The following is a 12,553-nucleotide window of genomic DNA, read 5'->3' as shown; positions in this document are numbered from 1 at the left end:
TCTCCCCATATGAATGTGAAATTAAATTTGATTTTCTGTTTCAAGTCAATTTAATACTTAGCAGCCAGAAGAACCTAGAAGGGTAAGGGGGAATTTCCATCCTCCCCCCGCCCCTGTCTGGGCCCCAACCGCAGGGCCTTATGGAACAATGGGGTGTGAATGACACCTAGGCATATTTAGCCACTTTCCACCTTCCCTCATGTCCTCAGTCAATCTTCAGCCATTGTCGGCATTTCTGGTTCGGCCCTGTGGGGGGCTGCAGTTTTCCCCCACGAGGCTGCACTGCCCTTCTCAGCTGCATCTGGGGCCCTTGCCCAGCCAGCCACCCCTTCCATCAGACACTGCAGCTCTTCCCACAGGACACCCTGCGGGTGCCCAGCCCTCTGGCTTCCGCACAGGCTCCTGCTCCCTCTCCTCCCTCCAGAGGCTGAGTCCCTACCCTCTCCCGTGCTGCCCTCCATGGGGCCCCTTCACCAGGACCCTGCCCAGCCGTCCCCTGCTCTGTCTTATCTCTTCAACCCTGTCTTCCCTTCTCCTTGGGCAGCCAACCTGCTGTAGCCTTTTCTATGCTGAGAGACAGGTGTATGCGGAAGAGAAAGAAAACAAGCGTAATTGGAGGACAGGACAATCTGGGCCGAGCGGTGGGTTAGGGTTACAGAGAAGCAGGTTCTGCAGCTGGTGGACCGTCAAGTCAGACCACCTGGGGGAGGGGACTTCTCCCCCCACTGTCACAGCGTACTTCCTGCCCCTTGATGGCAACATGTGAAAGTGCCGGAGGGCAGAGCTGGCCTGGTCCGCGCTGACAGATTGAGGCGGCTCCTTTCACTCCCAGCTTTCAGCTCTTGCCACACTGGGAGGCCACTGGGAATCTGTTGGCTCAGGGAAACCAGGAATGGCCTGCCTCTAACCTTTGGGGCACTGGGCAGGAGCACAAAGGAAACCCATATACCACATGTTTGAATATTCAAAATGTATACATCAAGCTAATAAGCTGTCAAATAAGATGTTTTATTTTCCTACTTCCATAAATGTACCTTCAGAAATGACCCGGAAAGCCAAGTTTGAATTTAGAATTTTTGAACTCTTCAGAGTCCCACCCCAGGACATGGGGACATGGTGGTATGATTCTGTGTGCAATGGGGTCTCTAGGGCAGTTGGCTGATTTGGCAAAAACATCTTTCAATCTGATCAATATCTTATGTTTTTTACTTTCTCTCAGGCCAGTGTGCCCAAAGGTTATTGAAGGCGAGTGTTACACAGTGGTTAAGACCTCCACCCCTGCATCTTCCAAGGCTGCCAAGACTGAGCCATCTCATTCATCTCGTTGAGGCTCCATTTCCCCATCTGTCAAATGGGACTAATGATACCTCCTTGATAAAGTTACTTATTAAAAGAGATAATCCCTGTAAAGCTATTTGCATGGACCTGGAACATAATAATTGCTCAGTAAACTGTGAGCTATTACGTTATTATAATTTCTCCACACATGGGCAGCGATAGCATCAGGGCAGGAAGTTGTGTGCCCGTCTCTTCACTGCACACATGATGACACAGGCCACTCAGCTGAGCAGAGCAGATATGGAGCTAGGTCTTCCAGCCTTCCCATCGTCTTCCCGGGTTTGCCCCAGCTAAAGACAAAGCATAGCTGCACAATGTGAATGCACTTAACGTCAACGAACTATACACCTTAAAAATGATTAAAACAGTACATTTTACGGTATGTGTATTTCACTGCTGTGTTAATTTGCTTAGGGCTGCCATTACGTCAGAAATGTATTGTCTCGGTTCTGGAGGTTAGAAGTCCAGAATCCAGGTGTCAGTAGGCTTGGTTCCTTCTGAGGGCTGTGAGGGAGAGTCTAGTTTGGCCTCTCTCCCTGCTTGCTGGTCTGCTGGCAATCCTTGGCATTCCTGCTTGTAGAAGCAACTTTCGATCTCTGCCTTTATCTTCACCTGGTGTTCTTCCGACATGTGAGTTTCTCTGTGTGCCGGAATTTCCCCTTTTTAGAAGTACAACAGTCAGAGTGAATTTTAGAAGTACTGACCCCATCTTAATTAGTTACATTGGCAACGACCCTATTCCCAATTAAGGTCACATTCTGAGGTGCTGGGGGTTAGGGCTTCAACATGTGAGTCGGTGTGTGTGTGTGTGGGGAGGGGAGGAGGGTTACAATTCAACATAAAACAACCACAATAAAAGTAAATTGTGGCTACCTTGTACTCAGACTCAATATCAGATTATAGGCAGGGGGAAAGACACCTTCTGTGAAGTCTCAGGGCACTGCTCATAGTAGGTCTTAACAATGTGTTTCTTGACTTGTGTTAAATCTGGTTCCAAGCAGCTAAGAGGGCTGGAATCTCCCAGTTTCCACAATGAGTCCTCTCCTGGCCATGAACTAGAAAGATTAATGATTAGTATTGTTTCCAGACGTGTATTTAATAAACTCTTTAAAAATGGTTCTTTGGTTGGCTGAACTCAGCAGCCCTGAGGCCACCTCGTTTCCATTATTCTATCCTCAGAGAAGAGGGAGCTGGAGCTAGAGCAAGCTGCAGTCTGCACCGACTTGTTTTGCATGTGAACAGCTTGTTTTATTTAAATGTTTTCCCCTTACTGTTTTACTGAGAAAGTCCTCCAACATACCGAAAAGTTGCAAGAATGTCACAATGCACACTTAGATACCCTCTTCACCTGGCGTGTGTGTGTGTGTGTGTTTGTGTGTGTGTGTGTGTGTGTGAGAGAGAGAGAGAGAGAGAGAGAGAGAGAGAGAGAACCATTTGGAAAGAAGTTGCTGGCATTATGATGTTTCACCCCCGAATACTTCAACATGAATGTCCTAGGAACAGGATGTTCTGCTACATAATCACATTGTGATTCTCACATCTGAGAAAGCCAACAGCAGTTCCATAGTATTATTTCACACCCACTCAAAGTTGACCAGGCTGACTTTTCAAAAATTCTTAATCTAAGGACTCCCAAATCTGTGAGGCTTAGGGTCTTGACAATCTTACCTGTGCAAAGGGAGATTTCGGAGTTCTTAAACACGTGACCTAATGATAAAGCTTTCCGGGCCGCCACGCATTGTTTCTTTTCCTTGTTTCCTCTCACCAGCTCTTCTGAATGCTCAAATGAGTGCTTGGGGTGGGGTGCTCCTGGAATGCCTTTTATTCTAAACAATGGCCTTTTGAGGGTACCTGTTTGGCCTGGGACCTGCTAGGTCCAGGACCTCCCTGTGGGAGTCACCAAAGGGAGCAGGGCAGGGCGGGAGACTCACCTGGATTGGGGCAGAGACTCCCAGACTGAGCAATGCTCCCTCCAAAGCTGGCCAGATCCCAATCTGGCCTGGCTGCCTGCTGCCATTGTCACGGGCATTTTCTGGGGAGTTCCAGACGGCGCCACCACACAGAGGATTGTCTTGGCCTTTAAAAAGGCTGCCGCAGATCAACACCGATGGAAAAGAGAGAAAAGCTATGCAGTAAACTTGACTGAGTTTGGGGGGCATAGTCCTCTTTCTCTTCCTCCTCTGCAAATCCAGGGCTCAAGATTAAGCTCAAGATTTTAAAAACCACTTCATAACTAGAAACAGCATTAATGGGTAGAATTGTACAAACAGAAAAAGGGGGGGGGGGGCGCAAAAGGATGGAGGGTGTGGGGTGGGGAGACTATCTGGGCTGTGATGCAAGGCTGCCTTCCTCCTCCATCCCCCAGGCTTGTTCGAGCTTGGCTGCAAGTTCCAGCCGATGTATTTCTGGTTGGGACAGGAGCCAGGGGTCAGATAAAGTTCCAATGTATTTTGCAGCCGTCCTGACACTTTGCCCAGTGCTTTGGGCCCCTGGCAGCTGCCAGGGTGGTGTTGAGAAAGCCAGGCCAGACAGAGCTGGTTTAAATGGGTTTGAGGGAGCAGGCAGTTGACTAACCAGACAGCTCAGCAACATGCAGCACAGTAACACCTTCATGGTCCTGGGAGGCCCTGCGCTCCATTCCTCGGGAGCCACCAGCGGCCGCCATGCTAATCTCCCCCCATCTCAGGGACCAGGGGCTGCGCTCCCATACTATTATCGTTACCACGACAAGTAAACAGTCCACACAGCCGAGCACTGGGCATGCATTATCTAATTTAACCCTCACAACAGCCCGGTGAGGTAGGAACTGTTATTATCTCTCCTGGCCATGAACCAGATCATCGCTAACACACACAGCTAACAAATACACGCACACACATCAGGCCTGCTCCTTAAACACTTGCCCTGCATTAACTAACTTACTAGGGAAACCGAGGCACAGAGGGACAAAGGCAGTGGCCAGGCCCAGGGGCACGGCTGGTAGGTGTGGGCCTGAGACCCCTGGAAACTGGGTGGCTCCGGAAGGGAGGCCCACCCCCGCACCACCCCATGACTTTCCAGATGGGGAACGTGTTCTGAGACACGGGGGGAGAGGAACCAGGGTGAGACCAAAGCGAGGGCGAAGGTTTGCATTCTTTCCCCTTCCCGACAAGCATAACGAGAGGCACCCGTGGGAATGGAGGCTCAGACATCTGACCCCGAGCCCGCGGCCGCTCTTCCTTCCTCTCCCCTGGCCCAGTTGGTCTGAATTGTGTTGTTGCGGGTCTCGTGGGAGCTGTGGGACCGACAGCAAGTGGGCCGGCGGGCAGGAGGCCTTTTGCTTACTCCACGTTGCATCTGACCCTTCTCAACTCCAAGGCACCCCGAGGGCACAGAGGCGGCCTTGTGTGCCTCCCGGACGGGCGGAGGGTGAGTGTCCCGAGCCTGGAAGTGAGCCAGCCGGCCCGGCTTTGCACCAAGGCCAGGCTTCCTGCCGCCGTTTGGCTCTGCTGACAGCCCGAGGCCACCTGCAGGAATGTCACCTGGGGGTGGGGGGGCTGCCTGGGGTCAGTGCCACACTCATCATTGCTCCTCACCGTCTTCACCAGCTGTTTGCACCGGCCCGAGGGGGCAAACACACCCCCAGAAGAGCTGCTGTCCTCTGGGCTGCCCTCAGCTCCCACACTCAGCCTTTGGACTGGACTCTTGAGGGCGCCGGGCTGCGTGCTCAGAGCAGCGCCTCCAACACAGGGGCGGGGCAGAGGAGGCTTCCGGAGGAGATGCTGTCTAATCCAGGTGCAGTTATGTAAGGAACATGGCACCGGCTGCATCCTCCTCCTCGGGGTGCTCAGGTTGGTGCACACCCTCCTGAGCTTTGCTCATGTTTACACGCATATCGATGCCTTTATCTACATACATGCCCACCCCAGCTTCCTTGCTTCTTTAATTAGAAAGGGGCCAGCTTTCTTCCTTCACTTCTCAAGGCATCCAGAACACTTTTTTTTTTTTTTTTTAAGCAAGGCCTAAAAGGAACTTGATCTAAGAACTTTATTACCATCATTGTTGAGAAAGAACACTTTTCCCTGTGCATGTTCTTGCGCTGGGTATATGGAGATGAAGAAAATGCACATGGCCTCTCCCTCGGGCCTTCCAATCTTCCTGGGAGAGACAAACTTCCCCCAAGATGCAGGAAGAGCTGAAGAGGCAAGGAACAAGGAGCTCTGAGAAGGACTAATAGGGCTCCTGACTGGGTACCCCGAAAAGACCTCTCCGCTGACATTTAAGTGGAGAGCTGGATGAGAAGGAGCCATCATTCGAGGGGTGTAGGGAAAAGCATTCTGGGAAGAGGGAACAGCCATGAGCAAGGACATGGAAGTATGAATATTGTGGGGTGTGTTTTGGGGGAAGACTCCTCCTAAGGCTACAGTGTGAGGGTATGTTTGGGGGTAAGGCTGAAGAGGGAGGGTAGAATCAATGTTAGAAAGCCTCGAAGGCCAAGCCAAGGAATTTGGACTTGATTCTATAGGCAACAGAGAACCACTCATTACACTCAGCCTCGACACAGAACATGGTGGCTGCGGCCTGGAAAGACGCAGGAGAAAATGAATGTTCCGGAGGAAGCGGTTTCAAAAAATGGAAGGTGTTTTCTTCTGCTCGCTAGCAGTTCAAGGCCTGTCCTGAGCTTTAGGGTTAGTCCCAAAGCGGAGTTCCTTGTTCCTGATTCCCCTGCAGAAATGCAGCCCCAGACGTCAGGGGAGCAGCTCAAGGGAAGCAGCCAGCTCATGCCAAAGGCAGAAGCTAAGGCCCCACATGTCAGCCTTCAGCTCCAGCCCTAAACCCACCAGACCCGGGAGACAGAGGCCAGTGAGAGCTAGAGGACTGAGTTAGTCGCCAATCTCCTTAACTCCAGAAACCCCGCCCCCAGGGGTCCCCTCCCAAGTCCCCTTAGCCCCCCCTCCTGTCTCTCCCCTCCTCCCCAACCCCCCACAAGTTGCTGAAAAATCGTAACGCAGTGGCCAGGAGTTTCCTGCCTTGCGAAGCTGGCTTACTCAATTTCCCTCATTTGTCTGCTCCGAGCGGAGGGGGCAAAGGGCAACCATCAAAGGTGTCTGGGCCGAGGCTCCGGCCCCCACCGGGTTCATGGGCCGTTGGGGACTCAGTCTGACCCGGGGAGGGAGAGAGGGCCGGGCTGGGGGCCAAGGCAGGGGGTAGCCCGGGCGGCCCCGCCCGCCGAGTGCGGTGTGTGCAACGTGCGGGACAGCGCAAGCGGCGGCGGCTGCAGGAGGCAATCGTGGGCGACGTGCTGCGGGCGGGGCCGTCTGCGGGCGCCGGGCGGGTGAGGGTGGGGGTGGGGAGCCCCGGCGGGGCCGGCTCCCAGCGGTGACCCCTCCCCCGGCTCTCCCGGCCCCTCGCGCTTGCACAGGCCGGCCCGCGGCTGTGCTCACAGCATACCAGAAGCTCCCCGTGCCCGAGAACCTCGGACGACCCGGGCTCCCCGGTTCATGCCCCCGGGCGATCGGTGTTCTGTTCTGCCCGCCCTCCGCCCCCGCTCCGCGCTCACAGACACGCGAGCGCCCGGTGCCAGCCCGCAGACACACCTGGCAGCCCACGTGGGGCCGCACGCGCCGGGCCCAGCGGCCCCGCTGGATTGGCAGCGCGATTCCAAGCAGGTCTGTTGGGACGAGGGCTGAGCTGTGTGTCCCTGGAGGAAGTCGCTTAAACTCTCTGAGCCTCGGATAAGCCAGCCATGTGTCCAACGGGGATGCTGATCGCATATTCTGTCTTTGGTTTAAACCCGGGAGTGGCTGCCAAGGGTTAAGCCCCAGGGGTCACTGGGACTGACCCAAAAGTGATAGCGTGGGGAGGACAGCGCCCTGCACGCCCCAGCTGGGCTCGGGGAGTCTGTGACTGGGGCAAGATTGGGCTTCTGGTATTTTTTCCTTCCCTCTATCATCCTCATCTTTTCTGCACCATCATCCCTTCTCTCTTCACTCAGAGCCTGCGACATGCATTCATCCCACACTAATCTTGATATCAGTGGCTGCTGTGTGGCATTAAAAACTCACCGAGTATGCCACACCCCAGGAACATTGCCCAGGTGGTGCCAGCCCTACCTATACCCTGCCAGCCTGGGCCCCTGCCCGCTCTGGCCGCTGACTCATTGGAGTAAGTCGCTTCCTGCCTCAGTCTCTCCGTCTGTAGATGGGGATCAGAGGCCTCCTCTCCATCGCCTGGGACTGGCGGAGGCATGAGTCAGATAACGGCGGGGAAAGCCCGGAGAAGCAGAAAGAGGCTCTTACTAGAGCCAGGGCCTGCCTGGCTGATGCAAGGTTTGGGTTTTTCGTGTAACCCAGCCAGTGGGAGCGGGACGGCTCGGGGAACGCGTGCCGAGCAGGGAGAGCACTGCCTATCCCCACGCCTCCCCTCCACGGACACACCGGACAGCGGGGGGTGGGGACACAGCCTCAGCCGAGGAGTCTGCGAGGCCGGGGCTGGCCCGGGGTCTGCCGCCCCCAGCTCTGGGACCACCAGCAGGCTTCCATCTCTTTGCTCTGTCTGCCTTTTCTGTCAAGTGGGGGTCATGCCATTTCCCTCACTGGGCTGTTGTAATGTACCCCCACCCCACTCCAAATCAGAGGGGCCGTGACGGCTGGTAGGGGCTCAGGGTGAGAGGAGGCAGAAGGAAGGCAGCCCTCAACGTCTTGGCATCTTCTCGGCACCCAGGCGAGTCTCCAAAGGCCCCTCCCGAGACAGTCAGAGCTCAGTGTGCCCTCATCCAACTTCAGACGTAACAGCCACCACCGACACCCCACACTTCACAGCGTTCCCTCAGACCTGGGTCCAAATCGGTCTCTACCACATGCTGGCTATATGATGTTGAGCAAGTTACTTACTGTCTTTGGCCCCCATTTTTCCGCGTGTAAAAGGGGGATAGGGATGCCTCTGTATAAGGCGGTTGTGAAGAGGAGAGAAGACGAGGTGAACATGAAGTGCTCTAACAGTGGTCATTGTTGTAAAATGCAGCTCCTGCCCCCTCTGCCCTCACCTTTACCTGTCTCAGGGGGGGAGAGGGGGGGGGCAAGTAGAACATTATTGTCTTGGGTCTTTGGGACAGAAATGTACTGAAAGAAGAAAGAGATGCGTACTGACATCTTCAGGGTCCTTTTGTTTGTTAAATGCTGACAGCCTGGCCTGGCCGGTGTGGCTCAGTGGTTGAGCGTCGACCTATGAACCAGGCAGTCACAGCTAGATTCCCAGTCAGGGCACATGCCCGGGATGTGGGCTTGATCCCCAGTAGGGGGTGTGCAGGAGGCAGCCCATCAATGATTCTCTCTCATCATTGATGTTTCTATCTCTCTCTCCCTCTCCCTTCCTCTCAGAAATCAATGAAAAACACATTAAAAATATTTTTTAAAAAGTTGATAGCCTCACACCATGAGCATTCAGGTAAAGATCTCTGTTTGCTTTGGGAGATTATTGTCTTTGACATGTGATGAAAGACTTACATGATATCCATTCTATAGATGGGGAAACTGAGGCAGGGAGAGGCCAAATAACTTGTCTCAGGTCACATGGTAGAAAGTGGCTGTGCGGGTACTTAAACCTATGTCTGTCTGATTCCACACTGTCCCGCCGCACAGGGCCTTCCTGCTGCTGGAGTTTCTGGGTGTTGTCTTGTCCTTTCCTGAATGGGCCTCCGAAGACGTCCCCAAGGCCAGGGGCAGTCATGAGCATTGCTTCCTTGGCTTCCAGGGTGTGGCTCCAGCACACAGTAGGCCCTCAGTCTATGTTGCTGAGTAGGGAAATTGAGTCCCTCTGAGGAGGGAGATGAGTCCTATTAGGAGGAAGTGATTCACACAGGCAGGCTGAGTGTGAGGGCTGTGTCTGTGTGTCCCCAAGTGAGTCTGTGTGGGGCTGGGGTGGGGAGTCAACAGGGTTCTGTGGAGATTATGTGGGAGGGGTCTAGCCCCTGTCCCTCTGCTAACCTCAATGAGGGTCAAGCCTTCAAACTACATACCCTCCTGCCCTGCCCAGGCCCTGCCTGCTGGAGGCCTCTCTTCTCTTCAAACTCCCACCCCACCCCAGCACTGCTCCTGTGTCTCAGCCTTCAAGATGCTTCGTCCACATCTCAGCACCGGATGCTGAGCCCGGGAAGGGGAGGGGCAGGGGTCTCAGGTCATGCTCCTCCTGGGCTGGGGTAGGCGAGTGTCTGGGGGTTAGAGCTGGTGTCAGCTTGGATGAGAAGCTGGCTCCTCCCTTGCCCAAGGAGAAGCTCTTTGGGTATCACTAAGTCTGGGCCCTGCTATTTTTAGATGTCACCCCCTCCCTTCCCCTCCCAGCTTCATACCAGTAGAGGAAGGAAATGACTCACCTCAAACTCAGACAGGTAGAGGCAGCCTCAGTGAGCCCCAGGCAGGCCCTGCCTGGCTCCAGCCTGAGGATTACCCCCCCTGGGGTCACTCCAAAGAGGGGGACAAGTTGGGTTGGGAGCAAGGCCCCGGATCTCACTAGGCCTCTCGCTTGGACTCTCTTGTATCTGCTATTTATCTCACAGGCCTAGGGTACAACCACAGCACCTAGATACAACCACAGCACCTAGATACAACCACAGTGCCTAGGTACAACCACAGCACCTAGGGTACAACCACAGCACCTAGGTACAACCACAGCACCTAGGTACAACCACAGCACCTAGGGTACAACCACAGCACCTAGGGTACAACCACAGTGCCTAGGGTACAACCACAGCACCTAGGTACAACCACAGCGCCTAGGGTACAACCACAGCACCTAGGGTACAACCACAGCACCTAGATACAACCATAGCGCCTAGGTACAACCACAGCGCCTAGGTACAACCACAGCACCTAGGGTACAACCACAGTGCCTAGGGTACAACCACAGCACCTAGGGTACAACCACAGCGCCTAGGGTACAACCACAGCACCTAGGGTACAAGCACAGTGCCTAGGGTACAACCACAGCGCCTAGGGTACAACCACAGCGCCTAGGTACAACCACAGCTCCTAGGGTATAACCACAGCGCCTAGGGTACAACCACAGCGCCTAGGTACAACCACAGCTCCTAGGGTATAACCACAGCACCTAGGGTACAACCACAGCACCTAGATACAACCACAGCACCTAGGTACAACCACAGCACCTAGGGTACAACCACAGTGCCTAGATACAACCACAGCGCCTAGGGTACAACCACAGCGCGTAGGGTACAACCACAGCGTCTAGGGTACAACCACAGCACCTAGATACAACCACAGCACCTAGGGTACAACCACAGCACCTAGGGTACAACCACAGCACCTAGGGTACAACCACAGCACCTAGATACAACCACAGCGCCTAGGTACAACCACAGCGCCTAGGTACAACCACAGCGCCTAGGTACAACCACAGCACCTAGGGTACAACCACAGCGCCTAGGGTACAACCACAGCACCTAGGGTACAACCACAGCGCCTAGGTACAACCACAGCACCTAGGTACAACCAGACCTCCAACAGGCTGTAGGCCCTCTGCTCACCTCTGAGCTGACTCAGGCCTCTGACTGCTATGGGCCTGTGGTAGGCCCCAATCCAGTCTGAGGGGGCCAGACAGGTCAAGAGGACTGACTGTGGTCCTACTCATTAGTGGAGACCAGGGTTACAGAGAGAATGACCCTGTTCGGTGGGGGAAGGGAAGGGGTGATGACCCTGGGTATATGTGTCTTGGGACCTGGGACGTCCAGTGCTAACCAAGAGGGTCCGGGCAAGTGACAACAGCTGGTCACCCTGGCGTTGAGTTGTAGGCTGTGTCCTAGGGCGAGGGCCGGTGTGGCCTAGTCCTGCCGCTCTGTGGTCAGGGGATAGCTGTGTTCACCTCCACAGGAGGGGGCCTGGGCCCAGGCTATGCAAAAGGCCCAGAGCTCTGGGCTGGTTGAAAGACCAGAGAAACACCTGGGCTGGGGCAGCTCTCTTTAGCATAGTGTTGGGTGCAAGGGCTGAGCTGGTGCTGGGGAGAGAGGGCAGCCACCCACCTTGGCGGGAGCTGGGGACAAACACCGGAATAGCAGGAAACAATGACGAGAGCACGGGGTTTGCACCAGGGAAGCGTGGTTCCAGGCCCACTTACTGCCAGTGCCTCAGTGTCTCCGGCTGTGAAATGGGAAGAGGGCCACCTGCCTGCCCGCTCAGATACTTGCAGTGAGAGATCTGAGAGAAGGCCTGGGCCAGTGGGTGGCAACTGGCCCGCTGGGGCTGGGTAGTTTGCTGGTTGGGGAGGCCTTGCTGGGGCTGCGCTCTTGGCTGGTCAGGGCAGTGGGCGGGGAGGCTTTGCCTTCCTGTCCATCCCGGATCACCATCTGAGGCTGCCTTCCTTGGGACAATATAGCTCCTGGCCCTCAGGCCTCCCCTCTGGGGTCCTGCGAGGGGAGCTGTGGCTGAGGCCCAGACCTAGATGGAGACACCCCTTTCCTTTCCATCGTCCGACTCATCCTTAGGGTGTTGGCTCTTTCCCCACGGACCAGGGGTTAGTGGCCAGGCAGCAGCTCGGACACAACCGAACGGGGTGGCTTCGGCAAGCCATTGCCTTTTCTGGGCCTCAGTTTCCTCACTGGTAAAACTGTGGGGTTAGATTAGGTCTCTGGTTTTAAAATTATTATTTTCGTAGTGGCACCTCTTTTTCAGTCCAAGTTCTAATTACACTACGTAAAAGAGATAACTCTCACACCCCTGGGTACCCAAGGGCTGGAGGGGACACAGTGTGAGAACCCCTCTTCAGGGTGCCCGCCACCTCTAACGTTATTATTTGTGGCTCAAGGGCAAGGATGTCCTTGTTGCCTTTCCCAGGCAGCCCAGTAATTAGACCCCAAGCCCAGCACCTTCTACCAGGCATAGAAATCTTCAGATTCTTTACCTCCTGATTCCTGAGGACACTGACGTCTGCCTCAGCCCTTGTCACCGAGTTCAGTGGGGCCACAGACTCTTGTCCCTCCTCAGGGAAGTTCCAGGACCAAAACACTCTGTGCGCCGGCTAACCTTGTGGCGCACTTCTGGGCTTGGCAGGGACTCCACATACCTCACCTCGTGCCCCACCCACCCCGACCTCCCCACAGCCTGCTGGACAGGTCTGAGAACCCCAGTTCACAGATGAGGAAAAGGGGCTCCTGGACCTCAGGAGTCTGGCTCAAGATCCTTCCCCCCCGGCCTGTGGGTACAGAGCTGGGCACCTTGCCAGGAAC

At 54.9% G+C, this 12,553-nt stretch overlaps 1 long non-coding RNA gene across 3 annotated transcripts; it reads right to left on the bottom strand.

Moving 5' to 3' along the window:
- Positions 1-997: 997 nt before the first annotated feature.
- Positions 998-12,269, bottom strand: LOC114232898 (uncharacterized). Of its 3 annotated transcripts, XR_008558720.1 has the most exons (4): positions 6,366-6,534; positions 5,372-5,512; positions 3,270-3,426; positions 998-1,997 (listed from the first exon to the last, which is right to left on the bottom strand). It is a non-coding gene; the product is annotated as an uncharacterized LOC114232898 (long non-coding RNA). The 3 variants fall into 3 exon arrangements; XR_008558721.1 differs by lacking the exons at positions 5,372-5,512; positions 6,366-6,534 and adding an exon at positions 12,229-12,269; XR_003619011.2 differs by lacking the exons at positions 5,372-5,512; positions 6,366-6,534 and adding an exon at positions 4,914-5,042.
- Positions 12,270-12,553: the final 284 nt, after the last annotated feature.

This window comes from Eptesicus fuscus, chromosome 17 (genome assembly GCF_027574615.1).
Source record: "Eptesicus fuscus isolate TK198812 chromosome 17, DD_ASM_mEF_20220401, whole genome shotgun sequence".
NCBI lineage: Eukaryota > Metazoa > Chordata > Mammalia > Chiroptera > Vespertilionidae > Eptesicus > Eptesicus fuscus.
The sequence above is the reverse complement of the archived record's forward strand: the minus strand, read 5'-3'. Positions and strand labels throughout refer to the sequence as shown.